Genomic DNA, 16,519 nt, shown 5'->3' with positions numbered 1-16,519 from the left:
AGTTTGATAGTAATCTCTCCCTCTCTGGAAATTTCGTTCAGGTTTGGGGCTAAGACAACTCTTTTGCCTTTATTACTTCCTGCTTTGTATCATACTAATTTTTCATCATTGTATCACAATCATAAGACAAACAATATTGTCACATAAGATTTTTTGGGTTTTTGTTGTTGTTTTTTAAGGCAATTGGGGTTAAGTGACTTGCCCAGGGTCACACAGCTAGTAAGTGTTAAGTGTCTGAGGCCGTATTTGAACTCAGGTAGTCCTGACTCCAGGGCCGGTGCTCTATCCACTCCGCCACCTAGCTGCCCCATCACATAAGATTTTTAAGAGGGAAATAGCTGTTTCTGTCTTTCTGTCCCCAGTGCCTGGGAACACTGTTTGTTGACTGACTGGCTGATTGACAAGGTCATAGATTTGTATACATGACATCCCCCTATGTTGGACCTTAAGCTCTTTAAGAGAAAGGCTAGTGTAATTTTTACATCTTTATTTCTATCCCTAGTGTCTAGCAAACAGTGCCTTACACATAGTTGGCATTTAATAAATATTCGAATTGAATTGAATCCTAAGTTTGCTGGTCTTTAAATTATAAGACTCATTAACAACCTTGGTATTTTTATTATGGGTTTTGGGGGGAGGATCAGTAAGTGTCAAACCCAGAACTTTATCTTAAGGAGTAAGCCAGGAGCTCAGAAATTTTCCAGTAATTAAGTTCAAAGTCAGGTAAATTGATTCCTTTGGAAAGCTGTTGATTTCCAAAGGTTAGCTATGAAAAAGCATTACAATCCAGCATTTCTTAGCTGCTCAATCTAGTATATGACTCTAGTACCTGATTTCTGAAATACAGCTTTGTTAGTTTTTCATTTACTTAAGGTAAACATACATTAGTTTTCTCATTTCACCTTTTTTCTGGGGTTAGGGGGGAGTAACCAGAAGGATTGACAGAAGACCCTTGTTTCAGTTATAAGCAGCTGCTATGAACTGTTTCCCCTCTTTCCCACTTATTAGGATTTCTTTCTTTTCCCTGTACATCAGGCACAGCCTCCAGGTAAGCATCCAGCCAAAGAAGTAAAAAGATATTTCTATTTAGTCCTTCAGTCACTTCCCATAACCTTTCCAGAACAATTTCAAATTTTTTTTGTAGTATTTAAAGATAATATTTTCCAATGAATCCCTCTGTTTGAGATTAAAAGGTTTACCTTAGTTTTAAAATGAGAAATTGTCATCATGTGACCACTCTAGGTAAATGTTAAATAGTATATAATGTCTTATTTAATCTGAGAGCAGAGCTGTAAGCTCACAGGGACATTTGTGGTCATTGCTTCATTTGGGGAGGCTTGTGCCAGTGGTAACTTTCATCCATCTTATATATGAAGTGGCAAAAGCAAGATTAAGCAGCAGCAGCAGGGGAAAGGGGTGTAGGGGAAAGATGAGTAGACTGGGTGGGACTAAGGATAACTGGGGTCAAATACTTTCTCTGTCACCTACTAGCTGAGTGATCCTGGGCACATTACTTCTCTCTGAGGTAGAATTTCTTCATCTGTAAAATGAAATAATGCCACTTATACCACCTATCTCACAGGGTTGTTGTAAGGAAAGAATGTTTCAAGTCTTTAAAGCACTAAAGAAATTTAACTTACTTTTATAAAGTTTGCACCCTGAGGATTTGCTATCACTACCTTGGAATTTTTTTAAATAAGAATTGTGCATTCTCAAAGGGCCACCTAAGGCCACTTGAGGCCTTCTCCAATTGTATTAGTGAAAGGGAGATGAAGGAGGAAGATAGGTGGTCTTCTGGCATTCTACAATCCCTGTTTCACTGATGGTATAACAAGCAATTAAAACTGTTGTCAGCTGGCCTGATGCTAATTGACAGCTCAGTCATGAGTGGCATTAGAAAGAGGAAGAAGTATTCTTCCTTGCTGGTTTTTCTGTGTTCAGAACTGTTTGAAGGATTTTATTAGTACAAATGTCTGTATCAAGCCATAACTCAAAGTCATTCACCTAGTATGCTACTAGGTGGTATAATGGAGAGGGTGCTAGCCTTGGAATCAAGAAAACCTAAAAGTTAAAATTCTGCCTAATACACACTTAGTAAGCTTATGTGACCCTGGGCAAATAGCTTAACCTTTCTCAATCTCAGCCTCCTCCTCTGTAAAATAGAGATAATTCAAGGTTGTTGTTAGAATCAAATAAGATATATATATATATATATATATATACATATATATATATATATATATATATACATACATATATGGCTTTGCAAACCTTAGGGCACCACACAAATGCTAGCTATCTTTGTTGTTTAGTTGTCTGGCTCTTTATGACCCCATACAGTTTTCTTGGCAAAGACCCTGGAGTGATTTGCCATTCCTTCTCCCACTGGATTAAGGCAAACAGAGGGTAAGTGACTTGCCAGGATCTCACAGCTAGTAATTGTCTTATGCTATTTGAACTCAGACCCTCCTGTTTCCAGGCTCAGCACTATCTCCTGAGCCACATAGCTACCTTCTTCGCTATCCTTAGCTTTCTGCAATACAACCTAGAACCCAGAAGGAAGCAAAGAAGGCCTCTCATTAGCTCAAATAAATGTCATAGAATCCATACACGAAAGCTCATATAGTCAAGGGAGAGGTCCTCAATTATAGCCTATCTGCTTTTATTGTTAGCAGCAACACTTTAGATTAGGTTTCTTCTCTTTAGTGCTGGAAGTACTTAATTGGCATAGACACTTTAACTTGTCCCATTTTTCTGACCTGGGCCAGTTGACCCCTCTTTGTTCAATCTGGTGACTCCCCAGTGTGGGTGAAGAGGATCACTACATTGGTGCTAAACTTAGTGCAGACACCTGATTGGCTTAGCCTACTGCTGTTCAGGACTCCAGAACTCAGGCAATCCAGCAGCCTCAGCCTACTCAGCACAAGATGCACCACCACCCCAGTCTACTTTTATTTATTTATTTATTTTGACAGAACACTAGTAATCTTAGTTATATGAATTTCTAGAGCAGGAAATTAGAAGGCTAGGCTTCTAGAAGCAGACATGTTGAAAGCAGGAAGAAGCAGGAGCTGACAACAGAGGAAACGGAAAAACTATAAAAAACCAACATAGGAACCAAAAAAACATTAACATTCTGGGGTTAATTAGTGTAGGGAAAACAGTCCCACCCACCTTAATGGCCCCTGAGAGCACCACTGTATTATAGCTTATTATGACCTTCAATTATCAAGAAAAGCTTAAATATGTTCATGTTTCAAATCACTGTACTTAAAGATGCAGATTTGTGTGCAAACTATTTTTACAAAGGTTTCTCTTAAAATGATGAAAATTTTTTAAAACATTGGTACTTAAAAGGAGTGATCTTCAACTGTTGGGAAAATTAACTTAGGTCAAGTAGCTTATTCTCTAATGGTACTGAATAAAGGAGCTACTATTATACCTTATAAAGGACCGTGAGGGTTTCTAATATGCTGTCTAGGTACCCAGGCATATGAAGTTGGAAATGAAAAACATTCCTTTTTGCAAACAGAGTTCTCTTTGTGAAATTTCACAAGTTTTAACATACAGCACACCCAAGAGGGGAAAGAACCTTATGAATAGGGCTTTAATGTAATTTGTCATTCATAATTAATTTTTCAACCAAACTTTCTAAATGTTTACTTTCTGGGTTTATCGTTTAGAACAGGCACACCTTTGCCTTTCAGGTTCTGACCCAGAGGGGAAAAGGGACCTGCAGAAATAGGCAAGAAACCTTGGTTGAAAGGGGCCATCAGGGAGAAAGTCCCTTCAAAGGGGCCCTCGGATCAAATACCAGGGTTTGCCTTCTTGGTTGATCCAAGTAACAGTTCTTTAGAAACTTAAAACACTTAAGGTGAGGAGGAATGTTCGCCCAAGATACTAAGTCCTTTTGCTAAGTTTTTGATCCCTATTCAAAGGGAGGCCAGGTATATATATGCACTGACCCTATAGTCCAGAGACCTGTGTTCTCTTCCCACCTAGAACATTTAACTAGTTGAATTGATGCTGGTTAGTGACTCACCCCCTCAGAGACTCAGTTTCCTTATTTGTAAACTAAGAGTAAAAATAATATTTGTGCAACTTCCTTCATAGGATTGTTACAAGAAAATGTTATAAACATTAAAGTGCTCTGAAAATGAGTTCCTTCTTTACAATTTAATATTGCATCCCTCCTCCCTTTAATTTTTTTTTTTTTTGCCTTGCCTTGCATTGACAGAGCCTTTTAACAATGTGGCTGGGGAGGCTTGGGATTCACCAGAAAGAACAAATAATGGTCTTATGAAAAGACATGATGTAGATGATTCTTGATTTTGATCTTTATAATGTTTATCAGACCCCTCAAATTACATTTGTACCAAAACAGAGAAAATATGTCTATCCAGTGAATAGGTGGAAAATGGAAAATGAGCTAGCACAAAGAGGTAATCATCCTGTACAGTCCATGGAACACAGTGTAAAATTCACATCCAGGTTAGTGTTATTAAGGGAACAGCTGAGCAATACCTTCTGCTATCTCAGACACTGTCACCTGTCTTACCAACTTATATTGGAGATTGTAGCTTGTTCTCTTGTTTGACCCGTTACAGAGAAAGTTGTTTGGGCTCAGAATGTGATATTGAACAGTTATGTTCTAGGACAAATAGAAAGGAAGGAAGAAGAGACTGGATGCCATGAATTTTTTTTCCCAGTGGCATAAGAAAAAACTGTTAATGACTGACAATTCTTTATTAAGGAAAATCACATTCCTGAGCTCTGACCCAAGCACTCCTTTTTTTTCAGGACTGCCAGAAATTTAGTACAGAGAGCTGGTACTTGGGCATGAACAGTAGACCAAAACGTTGCTGCCTGTGTGTGTGTGTGTGTGTGTGTGTGTGTGTGTGTGTGTGTGTGTGTGTGTGTGTAGGGTGAGTCATTTCATTTGCCTGGGCCTCAGTTTCTTCAGCTGTAAAATTAAGGAACTGGACTAGATGACTTCTGAGCCTTCTTGCAGCTATAAATCTATGATCCATTAGAATATAAACTCCTGGAGGATGGGGATTGTTTCATTTTTGTCTTTGTAGCCCCAGTGCACAGTACCTGGCTCATAGTAGGTGCTTCATTAGACGTTTGATGATTGAGTGATTGAGCCTGCTGCATTTAAACTAAGAGAAGAACCCAGGCATGAAACCTGTATCTTATCGCTATACTATAAATTCAAATGAACAGGATAATGAACTAGAGACCTAGAACACACTTAAATCATAGCTGGAAAAAAAGAGGTGACCATGTGAAGCAAAAGGAGAGGGGGTCAGGTAGAAAGGACTAAGGAGTACTTGGAAAAGAAGATAGAGGGAATAAAGAAGTTTTTACTTTAAAAAAAATGAACCATCTATGGAAGATTTTTTTACCAATTCCTTGAAATTGAAGGTGATTGCTGATGTTAAGAAGTCATACTTTTCTAAGCTTTAACTTTAGTCCCTTTTGAAATGTTAAGAGAACTGTTTGCCCCCCAAAATCTCCATTTTCCTGCCAGAAAGGTGCCAGAAATTCCCACAAATATAATTACATATTCCTTTGGGTTAAATCATAGTTGTTCTTTAAGTTCAAAATTCCTTTTAAAATGGAAGATATTACCTTGAAGGCATAAAATATTAACTCTTTAATGCCTGTTGATACATTATCAGGGATTAATTAACCAGAATTTCTAACTGAATCTTTGAAACAGAGCCTAGAGGGAATAGGGTGGAAAGAGAGGCAGGAACTAATCAGGTACTGAATTGGGGGTGGGGGTGGTGAGAAGATAGATGGTCCAGCAAAGACAACTAGAGAAGGAGGGGGTCCACAAGAAGAAAAAGTGCCAAACCAGGAGAGATGCAGAGGAGCCAGTACTGAGGCTAAGGATACTTTAGCATTTTGACTATGAGTCTGAAAGACAGATTCTGAAGAACTTCTGTGACTTTAAATTCCAATTTCCCTTAGGGCTGCCTTATTGGAAGAGACCTTCATTTTCCATAGTTCACCTTTGCTCTTAGAGAATACCAGTATTGTGCTGAATGGTTGGAGGAGTGAAATACAATATATCCAATTGAATGAGAAACCACCATGTGGGAATTGGCTTTAATTGATATTTTATCAATTTGATGACTGAACTTTGATTTGAGTGGAGAAAATGCTATGTACCTCCTAGGGATCTATTTCTCCAGAAAGCAAAGCTATATAAAAAGAGACCTAATCATTTTAATGATCCATCATTAAGATAATTCATTAAATGGTTTGTAAAGATATATTTAGCTTGCAGAGGAGAATGCTACACATTGAAATAAAGACTTATTTATGTTTTTCCCAGTTCTCTGATGAAGAACAATTAATCAGCATTTATAGATGCCAGTTGTATGCAGAATATTATACTAAGTAGCAGAGACAATTAGGAATTCTGGTTACCAAGAAAACATTCATCTGGTAATTGGGGTAAGGAGGTGGAAGAGATAGGAGAAAAGATCTAAATTAAATTCAATAAGCATTTATTAAGTACTTATTATGCTAGACACTGTACTAAACAGTGAAGTTGTGTGACCCTGTCCTTGAGCTTATACATTTTTTCATTTTAATTTAGAATTTTATTTTTCTCCAATTACAGGTAAAAACAATTTTTAACATCCATTTTTTAAACTTTGTGTTCCAAATTCTCTTCCTTCCTCTCTCCCCACCCCACTCCCTTTAAGAAGGCAAGCAATTCAATATGTTATATGTGTGTAGTCAGGCTAAACATTTCCATATTAAGTCAGGTTATGAAAGGAAACAGACCAAAAAAAAACTCAAGAAAAATCAACTAAAAAAAATATGCTTCAATCCATAGTCAGACATCATCAGTTCTTTCAAGGAGCTTACATTTTATCAGGGGAAATAACAAGTACACAGGATGGGAATAGGATAGGGATTAGACCTGTGATTTCACTAGTATAGGGGATGCCAAAGTGAGTAAACTCTCTCTACCAAAGAAGGTCAGCACCTACTGTACAACTTATGGTTTTATGGAATTGCCCAGAGCACTGGGATTAAGTGACTTCCCCAAGGTCATACAGTCATGCTGTACCAAAAGCAAGACTTAAACCCAGGTCTTCCTGATTTCTAGGGCAGCTGTCTATTATGTCATACTGCTTCACACACAGACAGGTAAATATAAACTATATACAAAGGTAAAAACCCCAAACAAACAAACAACTAATTTTAATGGTAGATGAAGCATCAACAAGTGGAGGAGATCAGGAAAGGAGCACATGAGCTGAACGTTGAATGCAGCTAGGAATTATAAGAGTTGGAGTGAGGAAGGAGAATATTCTAGCCATGAGGGGGAAGGCACAGAGGCAGATGGTGAAATGATGGGTATGGGGAACAGCAAGTAGAACTGACTAAAACAATGAGTTTGTGAAGGAGAATAACTGCTCACTAAGCCTGGAAAAGTAGGTTAGATTCTAGATTTTGAGGTGCCAGAGAAGTTGAAGTTTCACCTCAAAGCAATAGAAAGCTTCTGAGACTTCTTGATCTGGGGAATGACTTGAGCAGATAACTTCAGGGTTAGGGCAGCATGATGGAGAATGGATTGGAGAGGAGAGAGACTGGAAACAGAAGGACCACTTGGAAAGCTGTTGCAAGAGGAAATGAGAGTATGGACTGAGATAATAGTGTGAGGGAAAACAAAAGGGTTGGATGAGAAATATGTTGTGGGGCAACTAGGTGGTGCAGTGTATAAAGCACCAGCCCTGGATTCAGGAGAACCTGAGTTCAAATCCAGCCTTAGACACATGACACATTACTAGCTGTGTGACCCTGGGCAAGTCACTTAACCCTCATTGCCTAAAAAATATGTTGTGGACCTAGATTCAAGAAGACTTAGCCACTGACTGAACATGGGGAGTGAGTTCGTTGGGCCAGTAGCATGACATGGGCTACAGAAGACAATGGGTTGGAAGTGGGTCCAATTGGGCCAGGAAGGGGGTGGGGCGGACCATCACCAAGTGTGTTTAACTCTTAGTCCCTATGGTATGACCAACAACTTTTGATCCCCTCAGCTTGTGGAGAAATAGTAGATAGAGGGTAGAGGTAACATGTGGAAGGGGTTGGCTATATGGGAAAGTAGGTCCTGGGTGATGGGAGCCATGGCAGTGGATCCTGGAGTGGCAAGCTGGGACAAGGTGAAGGGGTATAGTCAGTTTGCACTATGTGGCATAGGTGCTGACAGAAGTTTGCCCTGTATCAGTAATCACTTGACACTAGTTATCTCTCTGCTCAGTAATAATGAGTTCAAATTCCAGCATGAGGGAATGGAAAGGGGAAATTTTCCTAAGACAGGGAGTTATCAAATATAATGATTGCCAAGGGAGGTTTTGACATTTTATTTCACATAAACTTAAACAGGCTGGAGGGGCAGCTAGGTGGTGCAGTGGATAAAGCACTGGCCCTGGATTCAGGAGGACCTGAGTTCAAATTTGGCCTCAGACACTTGACACTTGCTAGCTCTGTGACCCTGGGCAAGTCACTTAACCCTTATTGACCCGCAAAACAAAACAAAAACAAAAACAAAACCAGCAAAAAACCATAGGCTGGATTTCCAATTCTTGGGTTATGCATGATTCTACTTGGAATCAAAGGAATGGTCGAGATGATTTTTGAGTATCCATTCTAGTCTTTTGAAAGTACAAATGTTTAAATATCAAATTCAGAATATCTCTTACTGGGGAAGTCTTCCATTTTGTTTTGATTCATCCTGTATGTTAGAAATTGATGAGTTTGTACAATGTCTCCATGTTTCTATGCTAGTATGAGTGATATAAATCCTCTGTAAATTTATTCTATGGCATTTAGTTAGAATTTTCCTCGACACACCATTGGCTGGAAGGGCAAGGAGCATCTTCAGAAGTAAATGTGGTGAAAGGGAATGTTATGTACATGCTGGTGAGGTAGGGAAAGGACTTTGAAATTTTGTTTTGTGTGATAATTTGGAGAGAGAAGGCAAATTTGACCAAAGCTGTAGGAATCCCAGTGTGTCAAGTCAAATCAACAAGCATCTAGTAAGGACCTACCACATACCAGCTAAATACAAAGAAGGGCAACACTCTCTCTCTCTCTCTCCTCTCTCTCTCTCTCAACAATGTCTGTTTCAAGGAGCTCATAGTCGAATGGAGAAAGAATATGCCAATGAGATATATTCAGTATGAGTTGGAGATAATCTCAGAGGGAAGGCACTAAGGTGAAGGAGAGCCAGAAAAGGTTTGTTGCAGAAGGTGGAATTTTAGGTGAGACTTGAAGGAAGCCAGGAATACCAGGAGTCAGAGATGAGAAGGGAAAGAATTCCAGTCATGGGGGACATCAGTTAGTAAAAATGCTTGGGATCAGAATACAGAGTTTCTTGGAACAGCCAAGATGCAGAATGTAAAGAAGAGAGTAAGGTATAAGCATACTGGAATAGTAGTAAGGGGCAGGTTGGGAAGGGCTTGAAAAGCTAACAGAGGATTTTATATTTAATCCTGGAGGTAACGGGGAGGTACTAGAGTTTATTGAATAAGGGAGTGACATAGACATGCACCTTAGGACGATCTGTTTGACAGCTGAATGGGGGATGGACTTGAATGGGGAAAGACTTGAGTCAGGGAGACCAACAAACAGGAAGGCATCATTTTTATTTGCCATAGAGTATTGACTCAGAGAAGAGGCAATGTCTTAAATTTCTCATTATGAAAACTAAAAATCAAATAAACAATAAATAAATGCAATTTCTCAGTATGACAAATCCCTATATTCTTAGTGTTCTTTTTTGTTTGTTTGTTTGTTTGGTTGGTTTTTGGTGAGGCAATTGGGGTTAAGTGACTTGCCCAGCATCACACAGCTAGTAAGTGTTAAATGTCTGAGGTCAGATTTGAACTCAGGTCCTCCTGACTCCAGGGCCAGTGCTCTATCCACTGCGCCACCTAGCTGCCCCCTTAGTGTTCTTTAAGATAAAAGCTTCTTGTATGAAGTCTGTGATCATTGGATTAGAGCTCATAGAATCCCTCTAAGTCATCTAGTCCAACTTCATCATTTTAAACATAGAGACAGTGAGGCCAAGAAAGGTTAAATGGTCCATCCAAAGAATGACCTACAAGAATGACCAAAGAATGACCTAGAAGATGACCTACATTTTAGTTAGAGGTCAATTATTGTCTTGCAGTGCAACTTAAAGATGTAAGTGGGGAGTGGTCTGGATTAAACTTGGATTCCCCAGAACAATTTAAAACTCAAGAGCAGAGTTAGTATAGTTACATAACCTTTTTGGAGACCCTCAAATGGATCACAGTATTTTAGAGTTACAACAGGGATGTGTTGGTAAATGTTTAATACGAGCTCTCCAGAGGGGAAAAGATATGCACACAGTACTTTTAAAGTCTGATCTACATTAGTAACTTTTTCTTCATTACTTTCTAAGTCAAAACAACCAAAAAAAAAAGAATCAAATCTTGATTTGTAGTTGTCAGTTTCTGAAGTCCAAATGCTCCCCACTGAAAATTTAACAGTTGGCTCTCATGAGCCATACTGAGCTGTTCCAACACACCCTTTGGTTGAAGGGGGCATAAGAAGATCATCTAATTCATTCTCCTCATTTTGTGGATAAGGGAACAAGGGCTGTAGAGGGTTACATTACTTGCTCTAAGTCCCATAGATTGTAAATGTCAGAGAGAGGATTTGAACCCAGAATCTTAGGACTCTAAGTCTGCTTCCTGAAGAGATGCTGTTCACCTGAGATCCACCAGGACCAGTCAGGTAGAGGTAGAGCTTGTAGCCTAGCATTACAAAGCATACTTGTACCCTATTTCATTTAGGAGGTGCCCCAGTTCTGAACTCTTGGGGTTATGGAGCTTGTGAGTATCATGAAGGGTAGTTCAGAGAGCAAAGACTGTAAGTTTTTTCAGCTCTGACTGTTGGTGTTAATTGGCAAGCTGAGTTCACTGGATTTGAAAAGTTCTGTCCATACGATGTCTTTCAAAACCCCATTTTCCAGAGTGTTGAAGACTCCACTAATCAGAATCCTGGTAGAACTTGTATTAATAAGTGATATGAGGAGGGGTTTGGGACCTCAAGAAAATTTGGAAGAGAGACAACAAGCAACTTTAGATGGTGAGTCTTACAGGAAATAGACCTAAGATCCTCCAGATGCTAAACATAAAAAACATGTTTTAAGCAGATACCTATGTGAAACAAGCTAATGGAGAACAAATGATTAATAAAAAAAAAGATAGTCCCTGACTTCAGAAAGCTCATAAAATGTTGTGAATTCAGGGATGAGAGTTCATGGTGGTGAAGGGATCAGGGAAGATTTCATAGAGGAGATGCATTTGAAACAAGTCTTGAAGGATAGAGAGAATTTTAACAAGGAATGACCTCCAAAAGCAAAGAGATAAGAAAGTATAGACTATGTTCAGAGAACACTGGACAGTTCAGTTTGGCTAGCATAAAGTGAGACAGAGTTGTATGAAATAAGGATGGAGAGGTAGCTTGGCATTAAATTAGGCTGGGCCTTCAATGCCAAGCTAAGGTATTTGTACTTTATTCTATGGCCAAGGAAAAGCCACTGAAGTTTTTTTAAAGGACTAATGTGACCAAAACTATGTATTTGGAATATTAATCTGGTAAAAGGTTGTAAAATGGATCTGAAGAGGGAAGATGAAAAAGACTAGTGGTTAAAAGGCTTTTATAGTTAGGTCATGTTGAAAGCTAACAAGGATCCTTAAATTATGATGGCATCAGTAGAATGGAAATATAGGTGGAGGTATACCAAACAAGAATTTGTAACTAATAAGGTATAGAGAAGCAGAGAAAGATGTCAGAAAGAAGTTTTCAATTGTGGATGGTTATTGGTGTCCGTAACAGAACAAAGAAAGATAGAGTGGGAAGATAAGAGGGGTGTGGTGTGTTGTGTGTGTGTGTGTGTGTGTGTGTGTGTGTGTGACAGACAGACAGACAGAAAGAAACAAGTTTACAGGAAGCTGGAGGACAGAACCCAAGGTGAATGCTTATAATAAGGGAGTGGGTGAAGGGAAGAGGAGCCATTGAAGGGAATAGAGAAAGAGCCGTCAGAAATGTTTGATGAAAACTAGGGACAATCTAATAGTGTAACAGAAGCCAAAGGAAGAGAGAATATTGGGACGATGGGGGTGGTGGAAGTATAGTCAACAGTGTCAAACGTAGCAGGGAGGCCAATCAAGAAGGATGAGCTGAGAAAAAGCCGATTGACTTTTGCAATTAGGGGGTCACTGCTACCTTCATCTTGAAGAAAGCAGTTTCAGTTGAAATGATGAGCTGTAAGTAGTGAAATAGCTCACCTGAAAGAAAAGCCATGATCAGGATAACTTGAACCAATTTATTCAGTGATAGGAAACTTGCAAGTCGTGGTAGTAGGGTAGCCTTTCAGGCTCAGGCTTTGTTCACAATTACTTGTGAGGAGGTTGTCTTGGTAATTGGTTTCAGAAACATGTGGTGCCTCTTCTTTTTCTTTTCTATGGCATTTGCTGGTTCCACTTCCTGTCTCCAAAAAGTCTAGCAAATTCTGGACACTTAAAATTTCCATATAAATTATCCCAACGTTCCTAAATCTGTCTATTTCTAAGATTTGAGAAAAATCTTGTACAAAGCTCTATGGGCAATGGGTGGCCTGAAATGGGGACGAGTGAAAGAACAATGTCAGGCTCTAGGTAACGTCACATCTATGTGTTGTACGTAACATGAAATACTCCATTGGAAACAGCCATGCTGAGGAATTCAATTAATTCAATTTATTAAATATTTATCAGAGCAGGAACAGATTATGGAATTCATGGATTAGACCATAATTTTAAGCTTTTTCTTAAACTTTTTCCACTCACAACTGGTGAGAAAAAATTATTAATAACTTATATGTTGGGGACATAGTGATCCTCTCTTCCTTTCTCAAGCCCTTTCCTCAATCTTTAATTAAAAATATATATATATTTTTTTAGTGAGGCAATTGGGGTTGAAGTGACTTGCCCAGGGTCACAACAGCTAGTAAGTGTTAAGTGTCTGAGGCCAGATTTGAACTCAGGTACTCCTGAATCCAAGGCCAGTGCTTTATCCACTGCGCCATCTAGCTGCCCCCCACTCTTTCTCCAATCTTAATAGTATTTTATTTTTTCCACTTACATGTAAAATTAGTTTTTAACATTCGTTTTTATAAGATGTTGAGTTCCAAATTTTCTCCCTCCCTGTCCTCCTTCCCCCCATCCCAAATACATCAGGGCAATCTGGATATAGGTTATACATGTACAATCACATTAAACATATTTCCACATTATTCATGTTGTGAAAGAAGAATCACAACAAAAGAAAGAAAAAAAAGTAATAATAGTATAGTTCAATCTGATTTCAGATTCCACAGTTCTTTTTCTGGATGTGGAGAGCATTTCCCATCATGAGTCCATCAAGGTCTCATTGAAGATTACCTCAAATCTCTCATCTAGGTCATACCCAACCAAATCCAAGCCCACAAAAGGAGCCTTGGGTGGAAACAGCTTCTTTTGTCTAAATAAACTGAAGGAATTTACTGATGAGATTTGGCCTGCATGAACCTGTGCTAGGTGGGGAACCAATGTGTGCCATCAGCTTGGGTGGGGTCTATACATTTTTTTCCCTGATGTCATCTTTACTTAGTCGTATAGCTTTGACTTCATTTTAATATAACCCCACCTCCAAATCATGTCAGCCAATTAGATTTGATTGCTGTGTGATGGACCTCCTCAGTGGAAGGGTTATGAACCAAGAACCTTCCACAAAAAAGGGATCTTGGGTCAAAGAGATGGCCATAAACCTCATTTTATTAATAACCAGCCATATTAATAAAATGATTAAATTACCCAGATACTGTCTCTCATATTTTTTATTCATCACACAATACCTTCTCTCCCAAGAAAAGGTATATAGGGTATATAGTTGTATAAAATAGATATACATGACCGTTTACTATTGCCAGATTTTTTGCAACTCTCACATTAATTATAGACCCCATATTGGGTCCTTGACTCACAGTTTAGAAGCTTTGGACTTTTATGGTCCCTTACAACTCCATGATTCCAAGGTATTGCTGCTCATTTGTCTCTTCCTTCCAACTGGAATAAAAGAACCCCTTATTTCACAATAGCTAAAAGTTATGAAACCAACATTCTCTGTTTAAACACTTTTTTTTTATTTGGGGGAAAAGGAGAAATTGTGTTGTTGTCTTTTTTAAGTTTGGGGTTTGAGGTTTTTTTTTCTTTTGTTTTGGTTTTGGGCGCAGACCTATGATTTCATCATGGTGGGAGTATTCTTGTGGGAAACTCCTGGTCAGCAATTATGACTTAATAGTTTTTAAAGAGTTTCCTTAGTGGCAGCTGAAACTTAAGTGTCTTGTGCACAATATACATCCAATATCATATGGATGAATGCAGTTCTACATTCCTCCAAATAAAACTCCTGATGTTGTTAGTTTAAATTCCGACTCTAAGGAAAAATGTGGAAAGGATCTCCTTACCCACCCCCACCTCCTTTTAAAATTTGTGTTTGGGTCTATGATTTCATTAGTAGGAAACTTTGGTGGAGAAACTCCCTTTTATAGCTGCCAAACTAACCATAATGGAATTGAAGGATTATTTGGAGATGATTTAAAGCAGCGGGTAGTGCTCTAAGCCTAGCAGTACCTGACAGCTTTCAGAAAAATTAATGTATGATGAATTCACAGGGTTTTTACAAACAAAGTATTTCCTAAACCAGCAGTTCTCAAAGTATGGTCTGTAGACTTTTGGGAATTCCTGACACCCTTTCAGGAGTGAGCAATGTAAAAACTACTTCCATAAGATTACTAAGACATTATTTGCCTACTAAAATATGCCTTCCTTTTTCCAAAAACACATCTGACTCCGGATTTTGTTCATATACTTCAATAAAAACAACATAGTACAACAAATTGAATGCAGAGGCTGATAGGACAATGCAGCTGTCTTCTATTAATCCACACATTAAAAAGATTGCAAAAATATGTAAAACAATGTCATTCTTCTCACTATATCTTTTTTGTTTTGGAAAATAGTTACTTATGTTAATATAATGGGTTTGTTATTATTTTGAATGAATACATAATTTTTAAAAATTATCACTTTTAGTTTCTAATATGGTAAATATGAATAGATGTAACCCACATAAACTAAAACTCTTCGGGGATCACAATACCTTTTCTTTTCTTTCTTTTTTTTTTTTTGTGTGTGTGTGAGGCAATTGGGGTTAAGTGACTTGCCTAGGGTCACACAGCTAGTAATTGTTAAGTGTCTGAGGCCGGATTTGAACTCAGGTCCTTGTGAATCCAGGGCCGGTGCTCTATCCACTGCGCCATCTAGCTGCCCCCACAATGCTTTTTGGTTTTGTTTTTTTTGTTTTTGGTGAGGCAATTGGGGTTAAGTGACTTGCCCAGGGTCACACAGCTAGTAAGTGTTAAGTGTCGGAGTCTGGATTTGAACTCAGGTCCTCCTGAATCCAAGGCTGGTACTCTATCCACTGCGCCACCTAGCTGCCCCCACAATGCTTTTTGAAAGCATAAAATGATCCTGAGGCCAAAAAGTTTGAGAAGTGATGAAAGTATGAGCTATATTTATTTAAATGCCCATTCCCCTTCTTTAGGGACCCAAGTGCTTTAGGTAAATACCTAAATCCTCTAACTTGACATCACCTCAGTTAATCAAAAAGACAAGCAATTTTAAAGCACCCATGACATGCCAGGCATTGTGGTATTTACACAGTTGCTGAGAATTAAGAAGAAAAGGAAAATGATAAAGAAATTCAACATCTATTGGCATGTTCCTCTTCCTTCTTGTAAAAAGGGGGAGTCATAAAACAAGACAAGGCTTTCGTTTTGCTGGAATAGAGTCACCTATAACATATGTATTACTTTAGACTCAAATGCCTATGTATATAGAGTACTCACATTTTCTACACAGGTTTATTCTCTCCAGCAGTGCAGTTCACAACTCATCCCAAGTTTTTTTGCTTGTGTTATTTGAAATAAAATATTTGGTATTTGTGCTTAAATTCACGTAACTTTCCCTCATAGAGAATTAATACCATTTCTTCCATTCATTGCCTATAGCTTAGAGAGTTGTTAGGTGGGGCAACTAGGGATAGGGACTGAACTTGTGATTTCCTTAGTATAGGGGAATTCCTAGATGAAGAAAACTCAAGATAGCACCTTCTCTGCAGACTTCGCATTCTTTGAGAGCTGCCAAGAACATTGAGAGCTTAAGTGGTTTGCCAGGGTCTGTGCATAGTATAACTCAAAGGCAAGGACTTCAGTTCAGGTCCTCCTGCTCTGAGGTCCATTCTTTACTACTAAACTATGCTACTAAACTTTTATCTACTAAAACCATGCTGCCTCAAAATTCTCTTCTGAGAAACCTGACTTTTCAGAAATAATTTTGTAATAATACCTATTGAATTCTGTATACTATTTAAG

At 38.5% G+C, this 16,519-nt stretch overlaps 1 protein-coding gene across 1 annotated transcript in view; it reads left to right on the top strand.

The window, feature by feature from the left end:
• The window catches only part of LOC122746385 (plasma membrane ascorbate-dependent reductase CYBRD1), a 43,386-nt gene that overhangs the window by 10,993 nt on the left and 15,874 nt on the right, over positions 1–16,519 (top strand). The window lies entirely within an intron of this gene.

The sequence above is a fragment of the Dromiciops gliroides genome, chromosome 3 (genome assembly GCF_019393635.1).
Source record: "Dromiciops gliroides isolate mDroGli1 chromosome 3, mDroGli1.pri, whole genome shotgun sequence".
Classification (NCBI taxonomy): Eukaryota; Metazoa; Chordata; class Mammalia; order Microbiotheria; family Microbiotheriidae; genus Dromiciops; species Dromiciops gliroides.
Note: the sequence above shows the minus strand (reverse complement) of the source record. Positions and strands in the feature narration are given on the sequence as shown.